A 16,103-nucleotide genomic window follows, 5' to 3' on the forward strand; every position below is an offset into this window, starting at 1 on the left:
AAGAACAAATCATCTCTGTGGAATATATAACATCCCATTGCCCAACCTTATTTGCCTCTATCTAAAAAACAGTCAGACCGATTCAAGTCAGATCTGCGACTGTTCTAAATTAGATAACTTTTAGATTTATATGATGGAAAACCTTAACTTTGAGGCATTTCCAAGTCACTAGCTCTAGAAGCCACACTAATGGTTTTTAGTTTTGACTCGCAACAATCTCTCAGAAATAAACAATGGTGATCGTTTACAATGTAGCATACATAGATGTATTTATAAAGGTGTTTCAATGGACAATCCTTGCACTGACATACTAGAAAATACAAAATAAAATTTCAAGGATATTATTTTTTGAAAGCTTTACATTTAAATGTTATTTAACACAATTCTGTGAAAGTAAAACTTGTTTGAGGAAACAGTTTAACGAAGTAATTAGATATTTGGATTCTGTAACAAAGAGTGAGGGAACCCTTTATTACATCCTTGCTTCGACACCCACAGTTCAGAATCTCCCATAACTTATTGCACATTTAGCATACAGTGATTACTGTGCTTCTGAGCAGCGCAAAAAAGGAAAAATAAAATAACATGTTATTACCAGTTTATTTTTCCGCACTGGCTCGGTCTGCTCGTTGTAGGTGCGGGCAGGGAAAAATCGGTCCAGGGCACGGGAGGAGTGGTTGGTACACTTTCTAAGTGCGCATGACAGTTTAGCTGGCAATCTTGGCCTGGCCCGGCCAAACCATCATGCGCACTTAACATGTCCTCCACCCGGCTGTATTGAAAGGCCAGGTGAAGAACATGCACAGGCTCCCAGTCCCTGTCTGAGCACCAAAACACAGCGCTCAGACCAATCACAACGCTGCTGTCGTCCTGGTGAGAGCAGCGTCATGATTAGCTTAGGGGATTTTGGGAGCCTGTATGCTTCAGCGACTCGAAGACAGGAAGTGACCGAGGACAGAAGAGAGGCAGCATACCAATAAAGGTAAGTGAACTTTTTTTATCCCCCCTCTTCCCTGCCACCCCCATTCTATAGCAGCCACCACTGTTGTCCCAGCCAAGTTATCTCTGCAATTAAACCACTTTTTTCCCCAGAGTTTTACATAGCGCAAACTTGACCCAAAGGTATCAGACCACTTTGCATGAGCACCAGTTGTGCTACACAAGGACACATTCATTTTTGTTAGGCACAGGGAGATTACGTGATTTGCCCAGAATCACAGGATGTTGATGTTGTTGCCAAGACTCCAACCCGGTTCCCCAGATTTGAGATCGACCACCCTAACCGGTAGACCACATCCCGCCCCCGTCCTCCCAAAGTATTTTTTTTCAATAAATAGCCACCTTGTATTCAGGTGCACCTGCGGCAGCCATCTTTGAATAAATTGCTCAACCATCGGAAATACATACAACTATTGCAGCCATGGAAGTGTGCACAATGATGGAAGTAATCTTTATATGCATTTGCAATATCAACACAAACCTATTCAAAGTTGGCCATATTGGACCAGGGTAGGAGCAATATCTTGATCTGTTTCCCTGCCCGCGTCGGTGTGGGCAGGGAAACAGATCAAAAGTCTGCTCACATCACTCATGACGAGTTCTATGACATCATTTATAACATCACTGATGGTATCTCTGATGACATCACTGATGACATGACATCATCCAATGAGTGTGTTAGTTTGTTTTACAGTTTACATAGTAGCGGGTAACTACCATAGTACTTTGCCTAATTTTGTACAGCCTGTGTCCAGCTAATGGATGCATTTACAAAACACATGTCGGTCTAATAAAGAATAGCTGTGTAAAGGCTTCAAACACATTATACATCTTTTAATTGAAGATTAACCCAGTTGACGACTAAAGTTCAGCCTGTTCCACACAAGATTTTTGGCTGTGCAGAAGAAGTTTGCATCAGGGAAAATAATCCATATACTAAATACTATGTTTTGTGAGCAGCCTCAAATTACCAGACAATGTCGCTGTCAACAAACAGTGTGGTACAGAGTAAACTCTCTCCAGAGAGTGAACACGGTTTACAGTACCCACTTTTTAAACTAAATTCAACTTAATTTTTCAATGTAGGCTAGGTGACTGTCTGGGGTTTGATACAGATAAACGGAGAGCATTAATTATGGAACAGACGTTGAATACTTTAAAGAACTTGGCTTTCGCTGAAAAGTTGTATACATATTGTACACTGTGTGCAATGAGGGTTTCCCATATATCCGTGGATGATTATTAATTTAACTAGGCTACCTATGAATTGTATGGTATAGGGAAAATGTTGAACATAACACACGCTTGCTACACCCAACGGAGTTGTAGCTGTGATGGCATTAATATTACTTCATATTATTCTGAGCTATTTTGCAGTTACTCTCATAGCTCTAATGCCATACTTGTTTATACAGCAATGTGTGCAAAAGATGTTTGGATGCTGTGATCAGTGAAGTCATTTGAGATATAATCAGTGGTGTCATAAATGATGTCACAGAACATGTCATAAGTGATGTAATATGGGAGGTCATTAGCAGTGAATGGCAGAGGTGCAAGTTATAGTTAGCGCTCCTAACTGTAACTGGTGATTTTCTGTGTTTTTTTATTACAAAATGGTAACGATATCAGTGACATATTCACCTAACTAAAACGTTACTTTAACCTTTGTTTTTTTCAGTGGTAATATACATACATAGAACTAGAGCAATAGATATAGGTAAAGAGATATATAACTATAGATATAGAATTAATTTACTTTGACGTGTTGTGTGGTATACAGTGTGATAAAAAAAATCAAAATATAGGCAGTTAAGTGACATACAACAAAAAGAATATTTTTGTTCGCACTGCTTTTCATTGGCGTTTCTCGATAAAGGAAAGTTCAGAGAAGCTGCACTTATACCATTTTTCTCTTAAAGTTCTGGCAAGTGAAATTGTGCTTTTCCTTTGACAGACTATTTAGGTCTGCCTTGGAAGGGCTGCTGTCTGCAAGTGGTAACCAATAGTTAAACATACACGAAGAGTGGACTTTGACTCCTCGGCAGAGAAATAGTACCCCTTCGCCTCATGTTATTGAATCTTTAGAGTATCGATCGGCTGCTTATGGGGTGCTTGCATTGAAATGCATGGTATACTATTTTACATCTTGTAAGGAGCTTGTGTTTGTATATTTAGCTTGTTGAGCCCATCCCACACTCCTCTTATTCTCCTTCTTGGTGCCTATGTTTTCAGGCAGATGGGTAGAAATTTAAACATAAGCATGAACAAACACTCAGCTGATGATCTATTAACTGCATGGCTCCAATATGGCGCCTGCTGTGGTGTTGGGCCTCAGGCCGGCATTACATAAATAGTAAGCAAAAACACCAGGCAAGGCAGTGTACTAACTTGCCACGAGCACGTGCACCTGGGCCCTTTTATTTGCGGGGTGACGTCACTCGTGACACCCGTGATGGATGGGTGTGTGGGTGTAGTGTGTCCAGCCCTCAAAGGAGTGGCTGGAAGTCCGACTTCCTGCGGAACACTAGAACGTGTCCTGCAGGACATTACATTCCTCCCCAACTTTATTTAGTAACAAAGAACGTGCTAGTCCAACCTGTGAGGACAAAACAAACAGTTAACTAAATACCACAGGGTCCATCAGTCTCTAGAGTCAGGTGGCAGGACGACAGCAGACCTGGGCTGGTGACTTTGCTTGCAGCTTAACCTTTGACGGGCACCCATAGTTTAACCTGAGGGGCTCAGGACACGACCGCTGGGTTTGGAGACATCCGATGCATACCGTCAGTTCGCTGACAATGACATGTTGTGCTGTCTTGCCTGGCTTCCACTTTACTGATGCCGCTGATGGTCTGTGGTGGGTTCTAACAGTTCCTTGTAGTCGGTTGTGCCGTGAACATGGATGGAGTCCCAAATGAGAATTCACAGAGGTGTTGCTGGACAGACTGTCCCTGTTGAACTGCTTGGCTGTGAACGGTAACCTGTCGGTGGGGCAAAGTCTCTTTTCGCTCTCCCGCCTGGGGAGCGCCGTTGTTGGGGTTGCTGCGGGACTGCAGGAGGGCTGCACTGGGGGGGCGCTTGTGTGCCATCTGGGGGCAGCTGCAGGACCGCTGAAGAGCCGTTTCTTAGTCGCACGTACAACACTTCCGGGTGGATGAGTCTTGACCGGGACTTGCGCTCGCTACCACGGCTCCGGTGTAGGCCAGGTTCACAGGTGGCCTCTGGTTTCTTTTGTTGCCTGATGTGGCAACAGTGCATGACTGAAGTCCGACAATCTTCAGGGAGTGGTTTTGTTTGACGCAGGTGCTGATGGCTGCCGTGATGGCGGTTGCCAGCCATGTGGTGACTTGGGATGACAGGTGGTGTTGACTTGCTGGGAGTGTTGGATGTAGGGAGGGACTTGGGGCAGCCATGTGCCTCCGCCTTGCAGAGGTGGAGTATCTGTGGCAGCTTGACACGTAGAGTGTGGGGATGCTCTCTTGCCTGGCTTGGGGCCACTGCTGACTCCATCTTGAGGCGGTGTGAGGACAGACACTCTGTGCTGATCTTCACCCGTGGCATCTGCGGACAGGAGCAGGAATGCCGCTTGACTTAGACTGCCGACGCTCGGGGACGGACGGTCGCCTGGGGAAGCGTTAGGATGAGACGCGGTTGGCGCTTGCTACGGCTTACGTTTGTTTCACCCATGAGGCTGTATCCAGGGACGTCGGTCCGCCTTGATGGCTGTCTAGTGTGTCAGGGTGTGCTCTTGGCTTGCTGTGAGTCGTCGGTCTTCACCTTTTGTTGGTATGTTCAGCCCACCTGTGCTCATCCGGTTTTCGGGGTGACAGGCTGTGACTCTCTTAAGTTCTTCGAGGGCGTTGCGCTTGGACCTTGAGGCGACGCTGTCATTGCGCCGGCTTCTGCCTTAGCTCCGGCGTGCTTGTCTGGACTGGTCACTTTATGACGTGCTCCTTGCCTACTGGGCGATGGGACGTCTGGTCGCGTGTCACAGGTTGCTGGAGTGCATGTAGCTTTAGGGGCTTGCCACGTGGGGTGTGCGACTCCTCTATTGCCTGTCTTGGGTCGCATCCGGCTCTGTCTTGAGGCAGTGTAAGGGAAAACACTGTGTGTGGTCTTCGGCCCACTGTGGGGCTTCGCTGGGGCAGTGGAGATGGGGGTGCTCTCCTACCTGCGTTCAGCAATGCTTCTTTGTGGAGAGGTCTCCTGGGTGCTGTCTGTGCAGTCAGATTCACTGGCGCGGCTTTCTGAGCACTTCTGGCTTTGCGTGCTCGGTCTCGTTCTTGGACGCTTTCTTCTGGCACTTGAGGTGCCTGTGGTGTGGCTGGCGGTTGTGCCCGTTCACCAGTGGGGAGCGGGTGATGCGACTTCTTCACTGGTGGTGGCGTTGGGCAACCACGTGTGGTGTGTGCTCTGTACCAGTCTTTCTTGTGCTTGTAGTGGGGTGGCGATTGCCTTGAGACGTTGCTGTCTGGCTGGTCTTCCACTCTTGCTAGTGGGGGTTGTCTTTGGCGTTGTTGCTTGATCTTGGACTTCAAAGAGAACAAAAGGTCCTGAGCCTAGAACAATATTTGAAAGCAATAATATAAAGGCCACAATCGGACAATATATGCACTTTTCTTATACCCAGCCGGGCAAAGAATTTATTTGAAAAATATATGACAGAATGTCAATTCATACGTTGCATTATAACATCAAACATTCATTGTTTGAAGTGAGGCACAAGCCTGTGCCGTACTAAGCAATAGAGAAAAGGTTGTGAAAAAGGGTGCAAGAGAGAGGACAGTATACATCAGGCAAAGGGGAGGTTTGAGCAAAAGCCTGGTACTGCTTAAGAATTTAAATTTGCAGTATTCCCTGGGGTAGACCATACAAATACGAATAACAATGAAACAACTGTATGTCTACAAATTAAAGTCGACGGCGTTTCGATCCTGTGCTCAATATACTAGGATCATCATCAGGACTTAATAATTGCCTGGAATAACATGAAACAATATGCCCAAAAGCTGGAGGAATTATCTGTTCAGTTATATTGGCAAGGGCCGTTCAATGCGGGGCCACTCGTTGCCGGAGGAAAAGTACTTCTAAAACCCACGGGGTTCAGTAATCCGCTGTGGGGGGTTGAGTGAGCGATTGGATGCCAGTACACCGGTTCCTCGCTGGCGAGATTGCTTCGCCAGCGAGGAACCGGTGTACTGGCATCCAATCCGGCCTTTTGAGCGGATTGTGTATTTTACTGACCGCCACGACAGATTAAAGTCTCCAGATAGCATTGTGAGAACGCCGACACTGAGGCGCTCACTCAACCCCCCACAGCGGATTACTGAACCCCGTGGACCGCTTTCTTTGGTCATTGATCGTCCTTTAAGATTTCACTTCTATATGAAGACCATACCAGACGGAGTTCGCATATCGGGCGACTCAACTAAGTCTACAACCATTAGTGCTTATAACGTGGCTCCAAAAGTACCTTTCCTCACGGAACGAGTGGCCCCCCACTGAGCAGACTCAAGCGTTATTATTCATAACTGGGTTTTAGAAGTACTTTTCCTCCGGCAACGAGTGGCCCCGCATTGAACGGCCCTTGCCAATATAACTGAACAGATAATTCCTCCAGCTTTTGGGCATATTGTTTCATGTTATTCCAGGCAATTATTAAGTCCTGATGATGATCCTAGTATATTGAGCACAGGATCGAAACGCCGTCGACTTTAATTTGTAGACATACAGTTGTTTCATTGTTATTCGTATTTGTATGCTCTACCCCAGGGAATACTGCAAATTTAAATTCTTAAGCAGTACCAGGCTTTTGCTCAAACCTCCCCTTTGCCTGATGTATACTGTCCTCTCTCTTGCACCCTTTTTCACAACCTTTTCTCTATTGCTTAGTACGGCACAGGCTTGTGCCTCACTTCAAACAATGAATGTTTGATGTTATAATGCAACGTATGAATTGACATTCTGTCATATATTTTTCAAATAAATTCTTTGCCCGGCTGGGTATAAGAAAAGTGCATATATTGTCCGATTGTGGCCTTTATATTATTGCTTTCAAATATTGTTCTAGGCTCAGGACCTTTTGTTCTCTTTGAAATACTTGATACCCATGGTCCCAAGCCATTAAGTGGGTCCCCCTTGTTTACATAAAAAGCTTGATCTTGGACAGCGTTTGCCTGGGCTGGAGAAGCTTTTCTGGTGGCCCTTGGTGATGTGCCATAGTTTTTTCTCCTTTGAAAGTCTAGGTGTGGGTTTCTCGTGTGGGCATTCATTTGGCACATTGGGCTTGCTGCATAGGGACAGAGACACTGTAGACCTCTCATGTGCGCTTCTCTTGCAGGGCAGCTGGGTGCAGTCAGTTCTGGTACTGGCTGTGCTTTGCAACCTCAGTTTCCATTAAGTGAGGGCGGTGCAGAGCTGTAGATATCCTTGTTTTCGCTTGTTAGTTGAGGTGGGGTTGGGTGCTCTCTCCTGTTGGCGTGCTTCCTTTCTTCTTCCTGGGTGTTGCGTGCTCAGGCTGTGCTGCCTTTGGGATCCCTGTTGTGGCTGGACTTCTCCTCTTGCTAGTAAGGGCTTGTGTTGCAGTGGCCTTGTTTGAGGTGGAGTCGTGCATCCACCGGTGGTGTGCGCTTGGTGCTAGTTTTCCTCGTGACATACTTGTCCCATTCTATGTGCTACTTCATGCACTCCCTTGCTGCTCGGGCACTTGGCAGCGTTTATGTGCTTGCTGGGGGTCTGCTTAAACACGCTTGTGGCTGCAAGCAGGGTGCTTGAGTCACCCAGACATATCTTTGCGATCTGGCTGCCTCTTTCCCGGGATGACAACTGGCACGGGATGTCATGGGCTTACTTGTTGGGGTGGAGTACCACTAGTGGCCACCGGGTGGCATTGTAGCGTTCGTGTTCATGGTAGGCTCCAACAGTCTTTTCTGACACTGCATACTGTTTGGCTTCTAATGCAGATAAGAGGTCACTCTCCCTTCTGTGGGATTCCAAAAGGTATGTTAGGGGGCTGCAGGCTATTTCGGGATTGGTGCTGGGCGGCTGGGGAACTTCTCTTTACCCATTTAGTTCCTTTTCTCTTTTGTTTTCAGCACAACGGTGCTATGTGCAGGGTCGGATTGGGATCACAATTCGGCCCGGGCACTGACGAAAATAGTGGCCCACATTCAAGAGGCGTGGCCCATATTTAAGGGGCGTGGCCCACATTCATGGGCGTGCCCTTTCATGAAACACCATTTGCACAGACAAGGAATGAAAGTGGGAGGATACTGTTCTTGCACAGGACACAGGGCCAAGGTGACAATGGCCTACATGCTGAGCAACTAAAAAAAATAGCAAGGCCCCTTTTTGTCACAAATTTATTCCAGCCCTCCAGCACAGGAGCACCTGAAAAGCAGCAAAGCCCCTGCTATTACTAACCTACTCAGCCCTCCCCAGACCTTCAGCTCAGGAGCACATGAACAGAGGTAAGGCCCCTGCAATTAGTAAATTAATCAACCCTCCAGTCCTTGGGAAAAGGTCCTGGCAGGGGAGCACAAAACACAGCTTTCTGGGTCATCCAAGGTAGCCAGGTAGCCAGGGGGAGGCTGGGGTGAAGCTGGTGCATGGGAAGTGCCTTCCCAGTGTGTTCTTGTGGTTGGAGTATTTACCATTTACTGTAGTATTACCCTTGTACCTGTGTATGGTACCCTTTTGTAACTTGCACACGTCACTTTTCTCTTGTAACACACTGTTTGCTACTTTTCACTTTTGTTTGCTTTAGATACTTGCACAAGTGCCACCATTGCCTACGTAACGTTTGTTCTTGTGCTGGAGTGTCTGCCATTAATTGCAGTATTATACATCTACTTGTATTTTGTACGCTTTTGTAACTTGCACACATATCACTTTTTCCTCCTGTAATGTATCGTTTGCTCCTCTTGTATTTTGGTTGCTCACTATTGTCACTTTTGATTCATGTAATTTAACGTTTGCTTTTGTAATTTGTCCACTTATAATTTTCTCCTCATGTATTATTGCTGTTCCTAGTGTGAAGCGCTGTGACACCTTCGGGTAAAGTCCGCGCTATATAAAATCGCATAAATAAATAAATAAAACAAAAAAATTCCAAACATCACCAGGCCTCCACAGCAGGACCCATTCTTCCTCGCCCACTATGCCCTGAATGTGAAGGGCTGTGGGCGAGGTGTTAAGACTAACACCGTTTCTGGGCTGCATGGGCGCCAGGGGGCCTAGGTGCAAATGGCTCAAAGGCCTGAGAAACACCTGGCCCCCAGGGAGGCCGATTATTGCAAACAATCACCCCTCCCCAGCCCAGCCTCAGCTTGATTGCTTGGCAGGGTAGGGGTGAAGGAGAGCCCACAGCTGACAATCGCTGTCCGGCCGAGGCTGCTTTCATTTTCTCAGTCTCTGTCTCCGTGCACTCTGTGGGCCGTTTTTTTTTCTCCCCTTTCCTAGTCCACTCTCTGTGGACTGGGACAGGGGAGAAAAAAAACGGCCCACAGAGGGCACTGAGACAGAGACTGAGAAAATGAAAGCAGCCTCGGCCGGACAGCGATTGTCCCGCCTTGCCAATCCGCCCCTGGCTATGTGTGGTGCAGGCACTTTTCTCAGGAGTAGTGGAAGTTGATCCACCCTCCTCTTCCATCCTGGGGGCAGAGCGATACAGCTATAGCACGAGTTTTGCTTTCCTGGCCCTGCCCTCTACTCTCTCGCATCGCAGCAGCTTTGGGCAGGGTGCGTTACTTCTCAGGGCAGTTTTCCTATGCCTCGGTGCGGTACAGCGATCTTGCAACTGGGTGGGGCCGCAATGACTTTCCATGAGTTATGGCAGCTTCACAGTTGCTGTGGGGCAGTCCTCTGGGCAAGCCAATGACTTCCTACATGTGGAGAGAGTCTGGTTTGAGAACCTGCAGTTAGTGACTCTTAGACTTCCGTTCTGAGCAGGGGCTGTGTCTCACAACTCTCTCACTGGGTAGGGAAGCCGGTGCGGTGCAGGCCCAGCAGGTGATCAGCCGCAACGTTCGGCTCTCCGATGGCGGGCGTTCTAGGCGGGTCTTTTTAGTGATGGGCCGCCTCTGTGCAGGAGGTAGAAGCACTCTTTTTCTGAAGGCCAGTCGCTGCATGTGGGCAGAGTCTGGGAGACTTCGCTTCTATTCGCGGGGCAGCCGGTGTCGGGAGAGACAGCTTTCAGATGCCCGAACAGGTATGGGGTGCATTGCCTGTTCTCAGCGCCTCTCCCTTTGCTTAGCTGCCCCCAGTCGCTCGTGTGGTAGTTCTGTGTGGTGGCGCACCCTTTGTGTGCCGGGCAATTCCACAGGGTCATGTGGATGCCGGGTGGGCTTCGCCACGGACCTCACACGTGGAAAGTTAGGGGCCTGTGTATGTGTCACTTGTGGTGCGCTTAGGATGTTCAGAGCTGGTATGCGCTCAGTCGCTGCACTGACAAATGGGCTTGCAGGCAATGTGGGTCGGCAGTGCTAAGTGGTGCTGGCTCGGACGCTTCGTTGGTTCAGCCGATGCCTCGGGCTGGTCCGGTGAGTGTCAGGGAGGCAGGGATCTCGCTTGGCTGTACTGCACCCTGTTCAGAAGTGGCAGGACGGCTCTCCCTATTGCCCCACTGTGAGGGTCACGGAGCCTCTTGACTGCAGCACTCCAAGTCCGCACGTTAGCGGGTGCATTGCTGGTATCGCGGGGGCTCTCGCTCTCACCAGAGTGGATCGTTGCTGCGCTATAGTTGGTGCCACACGGGGAGTGCTTTTCTCTCTTGCATCAGGCAGAACCGATGGGCAGCACAGTGAAGGATGCTGCAGCTTCAGGCATGTTTGCTCCCCCTCTAAGGGATGACGCAGTGCCGAGCTGCGGGCACGCAGGGTCAATCCCGCCCTCGTCGCCAATGTGGTGTTGGGCCTCAGGCCCACATTACATAACTAGTAAACACAGACACCAGACAAGGTAGTGTACTAACTGGCCATGAGCACATGCACCCGCCCCCTTTTATTTGCGGGTCACGTCACTCGTGACACCCGTGATGGATGGGTGTGTGGCTGTAGTGTGTCCAGCCCTCAAAGGAGTGGCTGGAAGTCCAACTTCCTGCGGAACACTAGAACGTGTCCCGCAGGACATTACACCTGCTTCGTATGTGAGACTGCTAGTAATCGGAAGCACACTATATTTACTTTATAGTTTATGGATTACTAATAGTTTACGTAAAAGCATTCCAGAGAGAAGCTAGGAGCAATGAGCTCTTTGAAATATGGACTCTGTACAGAATAGTGTCCTCAATCAAGGTCAGGCTGCAGTACACTCTCATATGCTTTCCTACACATACATGCACCCCATCCATTCAAAGGCGTCACCAGTTAGGTGACCCTGCTAATAAGGGGTGTTTATCACACGTGCACTCACTCCACTAACCTTCAGTGCCAGTTTCTCAGTATGTTCATTTTCCAACGACGATGGCCTAGGGTTCACAACATCACACACAGCCAAAATATACACATTTGACAAATTTGTTTGACTTTTGACCTTTTTCAGTTTTTATTGAATACTAATATGCACACAGTCTTTCCTGCTAGGAGCAAATGTTCAATTTATTTGCTATGGTGCAGTACTGTAGTTCATTACTAGAAGTATACTAGGACTACTGATGCTTGCTGAACACACATGATATTTCATTATTAAAAATTATTGTACATAGTGCATGATGAATAAGGAACCAAGGAGGTACAGCTCATCGATCCAACATTGGTGAGAGATTTTATGCCAAGTAGCTCCATGTCGTACGATACCGTCACCATGTCCTGGCTTTTCACCCAATAACCTGCTGCACTTTGGGGCTTGTAGTTTTGCCTTTACACTGTCATTTTGGTCTCAAATATTCAGAAAAGAAAAGTAATGTGGGCTAAAAGGCAGGGTAGGCTGAATGTGTCACGCAGGAAATGAAGCCAATGGACAGCTATGTTCTAAACCTTTAATAAAGAGTCTACCCACATGTGAAAATCGTGACTGCTTGTTTCAAATCTAAAACCAAAAGTAAGTTCTGTCCACATATTTTGTCAGATACTCTCATGTTCCTCACGTTAAGACAAGCACTGGAGTTTGTGTTTGTATGGGATTTATAAAGCGCCGGATCACCCCCGTAGGGGTATCTCCACGCTGCAAGAGAAGAGTATACTAAAGCAGAGCGATCAGTAACAAAAGAATTATGTCTTTAGGAGTTTCCTAAAGAGAAGAAGGTTGGTGCACCTACGCAGCTCAACGGGAAGTGAGTTCCAGTATTTCAGAGCCAAGTAGGCAAAGGTTCTGCCCCCAGTGCGAAGTTTTCTATAGTGGGGGACAGGAAGCAGACCTTTTCCCTAAGAGCGGATAGATCTGCCTGGACCATAGAATTTAAGTTTATCCACCAGATAGCTAGGGCTTCTGCCATGAAGTGCTTTGTGGGCTAAGCAGAAAACCTTGAACTTAATTCTCTGGCGGATGGGAAGCCAATGCAGCTTGCTCAGCAATGGCTGAGAGGAAGTTCTAGGAGGCATGTTGAGAGCGAGGCGAGCTGCTGTATTCTGAATCACCTGCATTCTATTCAGAAGGGATTCATTGGCCAGGGCAAGGAGAGCATTGCAATAATCAAGATGGCTAACACCAAGGCCTGAATCAGAGTTCTACAGGCTGATAAAGGAAGCATCTGGAACACTCTACAGAGAAGACTCAGCGTATGGTAAATGGTGCCTGAGGTGGCCATGACCTGATCTTTCATAGAAGGCGAGTCGTCCAGGTTTTTAGCCATCCGCTTTGGAATAGGAACTGGACCCAACGCAGCAGGCCACCAGTCAGAAGACCAATCGTTTGAGCGGTTCCAAATAGCAGAATCTCAGTTTTGGTAGCATTCAGCTGGAGGAACTTTTTCGTTATCCAACCAGACATAGCTAGCATGCCCTCAGTGAAGAGACTTTTGGTCGAATCTATCTCATTATCGAAGGAGAGGGGCAGTTGGGTGTCATCTGCATGGGAATAGGTAGTGAACCCATATTCTCTGATGATTTTTGCAAGGAGGGCCACATAAATATTGAACAGGGTGGGGCTAAGGCAGTGGCCTTGGGGGACCCATTTAGTGAGCTTCAGCGTGCAAGACCAGAAGTCACCCAGGTTGACAGTTTGAGTGCCCTGAAGCAGAAAGTTGGAAAGCCACTTCAGTGCCTGACCCTGTATGCCAATCTCTCTCAGTCTGTGGATAAGCTTCTGGTGAGAGACAGTATCAAAGGCAGCTGTCAGGTCCAACAGAACAAGCAGCACTGCCTTGTTATTATCCAGGGCCAATTTTGATGTAGTCTAACACCTATGAGTGTGCTTTCAGTGAAGTGGTAAAGTCTGAAACCCAACTGAGAGGGATCACGTTTGCCTTGAGATTCGATATCCCATAAGCTCAAGAGGAACAGTCCCTCCACTCAGAGGCGTTTAAGATGGAGCAGATGGAGGGGGCTAGTAGTGAAGAGAGTGAGGCAAACAAATATGCTGGCAAGATGTTGAGGGGAGAACCTGATTTAGCTGTTCCCAGCATTGCTTCAACTTGAGGTATCTGCAGAGTATGAAAATGCTCAAGGCAGGCCTCCTTCGTTCTCAGGGAGGATGGCAGTAGGTTGGGGCCCTCCAAGGGTATAGGATCTTTGGGAAATCGACCATATATTAAATAGATTTTTTCTTTGAAATCATTGGTGATATTGTCACAAAGCACCTGGGAGGGAGGAGTTTGCTGGGTACAGGCAGCAGGATAAGTAAAAGAGTTTAGAACTTTGCAAAGTTCCTTTGATGAGTTGCCAGCCTGATTTAGACTTAAAATAATGTTGGCTTTCCGCGCCTTTTTAATATTCTTGTGATAGCTTGCAAGGGCTGCTTTATAGGTGGATTTTTCTTTCCCAATTTGAGTTTTACGCCATATTTTTCCAATGGTTTCCAATTCGATGTTTCTCTTCGCAAATCAGGAGAGTAACAGGCAGCATGTTTCTTCTGAGTATAAACATGTTGTTGCTTGAGCAGTGCTAATGTGTTAGTAACTGAAGTGATGGCATCATAGAAAACCCTAAGCCTCTTGTCCATATCCATAGCTTCTTCAAATGAGGGGGGTACAAAACTTTTTCCAAAGGAATCAGGCGTTATCTTGTGCCATTGCCTTCTAAAGTTACGTGGGCGATAGGAGGGGGGCAACTCATCTGGAGACCATTAATCTGAAAATATATCAGAGAGTGATCTGACCAGATCACTGGGCAGGGAGGAACGGCGGTTATTCGTGGTGAATTAGTAAGAATAATGTCCAAGGTATGGTCGGCTGAGTGGGTAGGTCCTGCATTATTCTTTACTAGACCTAGGGAGGTCATATCAGCAAGAAAGTTAACCGCATCGGTATCCGCACTGTCTTAACTGTGAAAGTGGAAATCCCCTAGCAACAGAAAGTGTCTAGAAGAAATGGTGTGACGGGGAATTTTCTCCATAATTTTGAGAGTAAAATCTTTGAAAGGGCCTGGGGGCTATAGAAAAGTGCACCCTTTAGGCAATCCTGGGGGAGTAAGTTCAATCTTAAAAATACATAGTTCCATGTCTATGTCAGAGGTGGAGTCAATGATGGATGCTTTCAATGCTTTTTTGTATATAATAGCAATACCACCACCCACTTTACTTTCCATGTTCAGTCTGAGTATACAGTACTTTTCTGAGAGGGCTAAGGTTATATTGCTGGTGTAGAGAAGTGTTTGAGCCAAGCCTCCATAAGGAAGCCTAAATCAGGAGAATCAAAGTGCATTAGGTCCCAAAAATCAGTAGCATGCCTAGGCAGGGAAATAACATTAGCTATAAAACTTCTCCCAGTAGAGTAGAATTTGAGGTTTTAGGACTAATAAGGTGATGGGGAGGAGTGTCCTTGAATACCTGCTTGTTGTGACTATTGTGGCAGGCCCTTAAGTGAACTGACTTTCCAGACAACTCTGGAAGTGGCAGCGTTTACAAGACAATGGCCCCTCGAGATTTACAAAGAGATTCGTTGTATGGCATGGGACAAGCCTGGAAGTGACCAACTGCCCGACCTGTTTGAGTTGAACAGCTGAGTATGTAAGCCTGCAAATGCAGCTGTAGCCCGATGGGCAGGGTTCCTGGCGACGGCTGGGCGCAGACAGGCTTACATTTGGAGCGCCTTCGGCATGCCAGCGGTGCGCCGGCTGCGCATGGCCGCGGAGTCATCCCCCTTAATTAAGGGAGACTCCGGGACAACTAGCTCATCAACCCAGCTGGTTTCCGTGGCAACCAGAAGCAGAGAAGACTTCAGTTGAGGTGCTCCCCCTCTCCTCTCAATCGGGAAGGAAAACCCGTGGTGGACAGGAGAGTGAGTCTGCAGCGAAAATGAGAGGCGCCTAGACCAGGTTGATCGTTGACGAATAAACAGAAAGCCAGCAGTAAAAAAAAAAATAAAAAAAAAATTATGGCAATATGCCAGCAAACAAGTTAAAAACCAACAAGGTCAGAGCTTACTGACGCAGTTAGATAAAATACTAAATAATATACTTAAACTCCGAGTGGGCAGCGAGAACACTAAAAACATGTGGCAGTGGTGCGCGTCTGCTGAGTCATCTCTCTTAAGTAAGGAGGACTCCGGGACGACTAGCCCGTCAACCCAGCAAGTTTCCGCGGCAACCAGAAGCAGAGAAGACTTCCGTTGACGTGCTCACTCTCCATTCAAACGGGAAGAAAAACATTTTGACGCCAAGACCCCCTTGTCAAACTTTTTTGGCGTAAGGACACCCTTATTTCTAGAACATGGTACTCCTCATCATCGACAACTATTGACAACCATAAATGCCCCAAATTCCTACAACAAATAATTTTTATGATGGGGAAATAATATTAAACAGTGTTTAGCAAACCAAAGGTCAGTGAGAGTGGGGTTGTAGTCAAATGTGTAGCTAAAAACGAAGGGCCTAATTTATGAGGAATTGGCGAAGGGCATCGATGCAAGTCTTCGTGCTGTCCTGCCCTATGCCAATGCAAAAGGGTTGGAATGTCCCGTATTTATGAAATAAGGTGCGTTCCTGTCCTTTTCCCTTGCGTTGATGCACAAA

The 16,103-nt window shown here is 47.2% G+C and overlaps 1 protein-coding gene across 1 annotated transcript in view; it reads right to left on the reverse strand.

Annotated features, from left to right (window-relative positions):
* LOC147707490 (CD109 antigen-like) overlaps positions 1 to 16,103 on the reverse strand; it is a 911,073-nt gene that overhangs the window by 702,136 nt on the left and 192,834 nt on the right. The gene's annotated exons all lie outside the window — the stretch shown is intronic.

The sequence above is a fragment of the Lissotriton vulgaris genome, chromosome 6 (genome assembly GCF_964263255.1).
Source record: "Lissotriton vulgaris chromosome 6, aLisVul1.2, whole genome shotgun sequence".
NCBI classification, from domain to species: Eukaryota; Metazoa; Chordata; class Amphibia; order Caudata; family Salamandridae; genus Lissotriton; species Lissotriton vulgaris.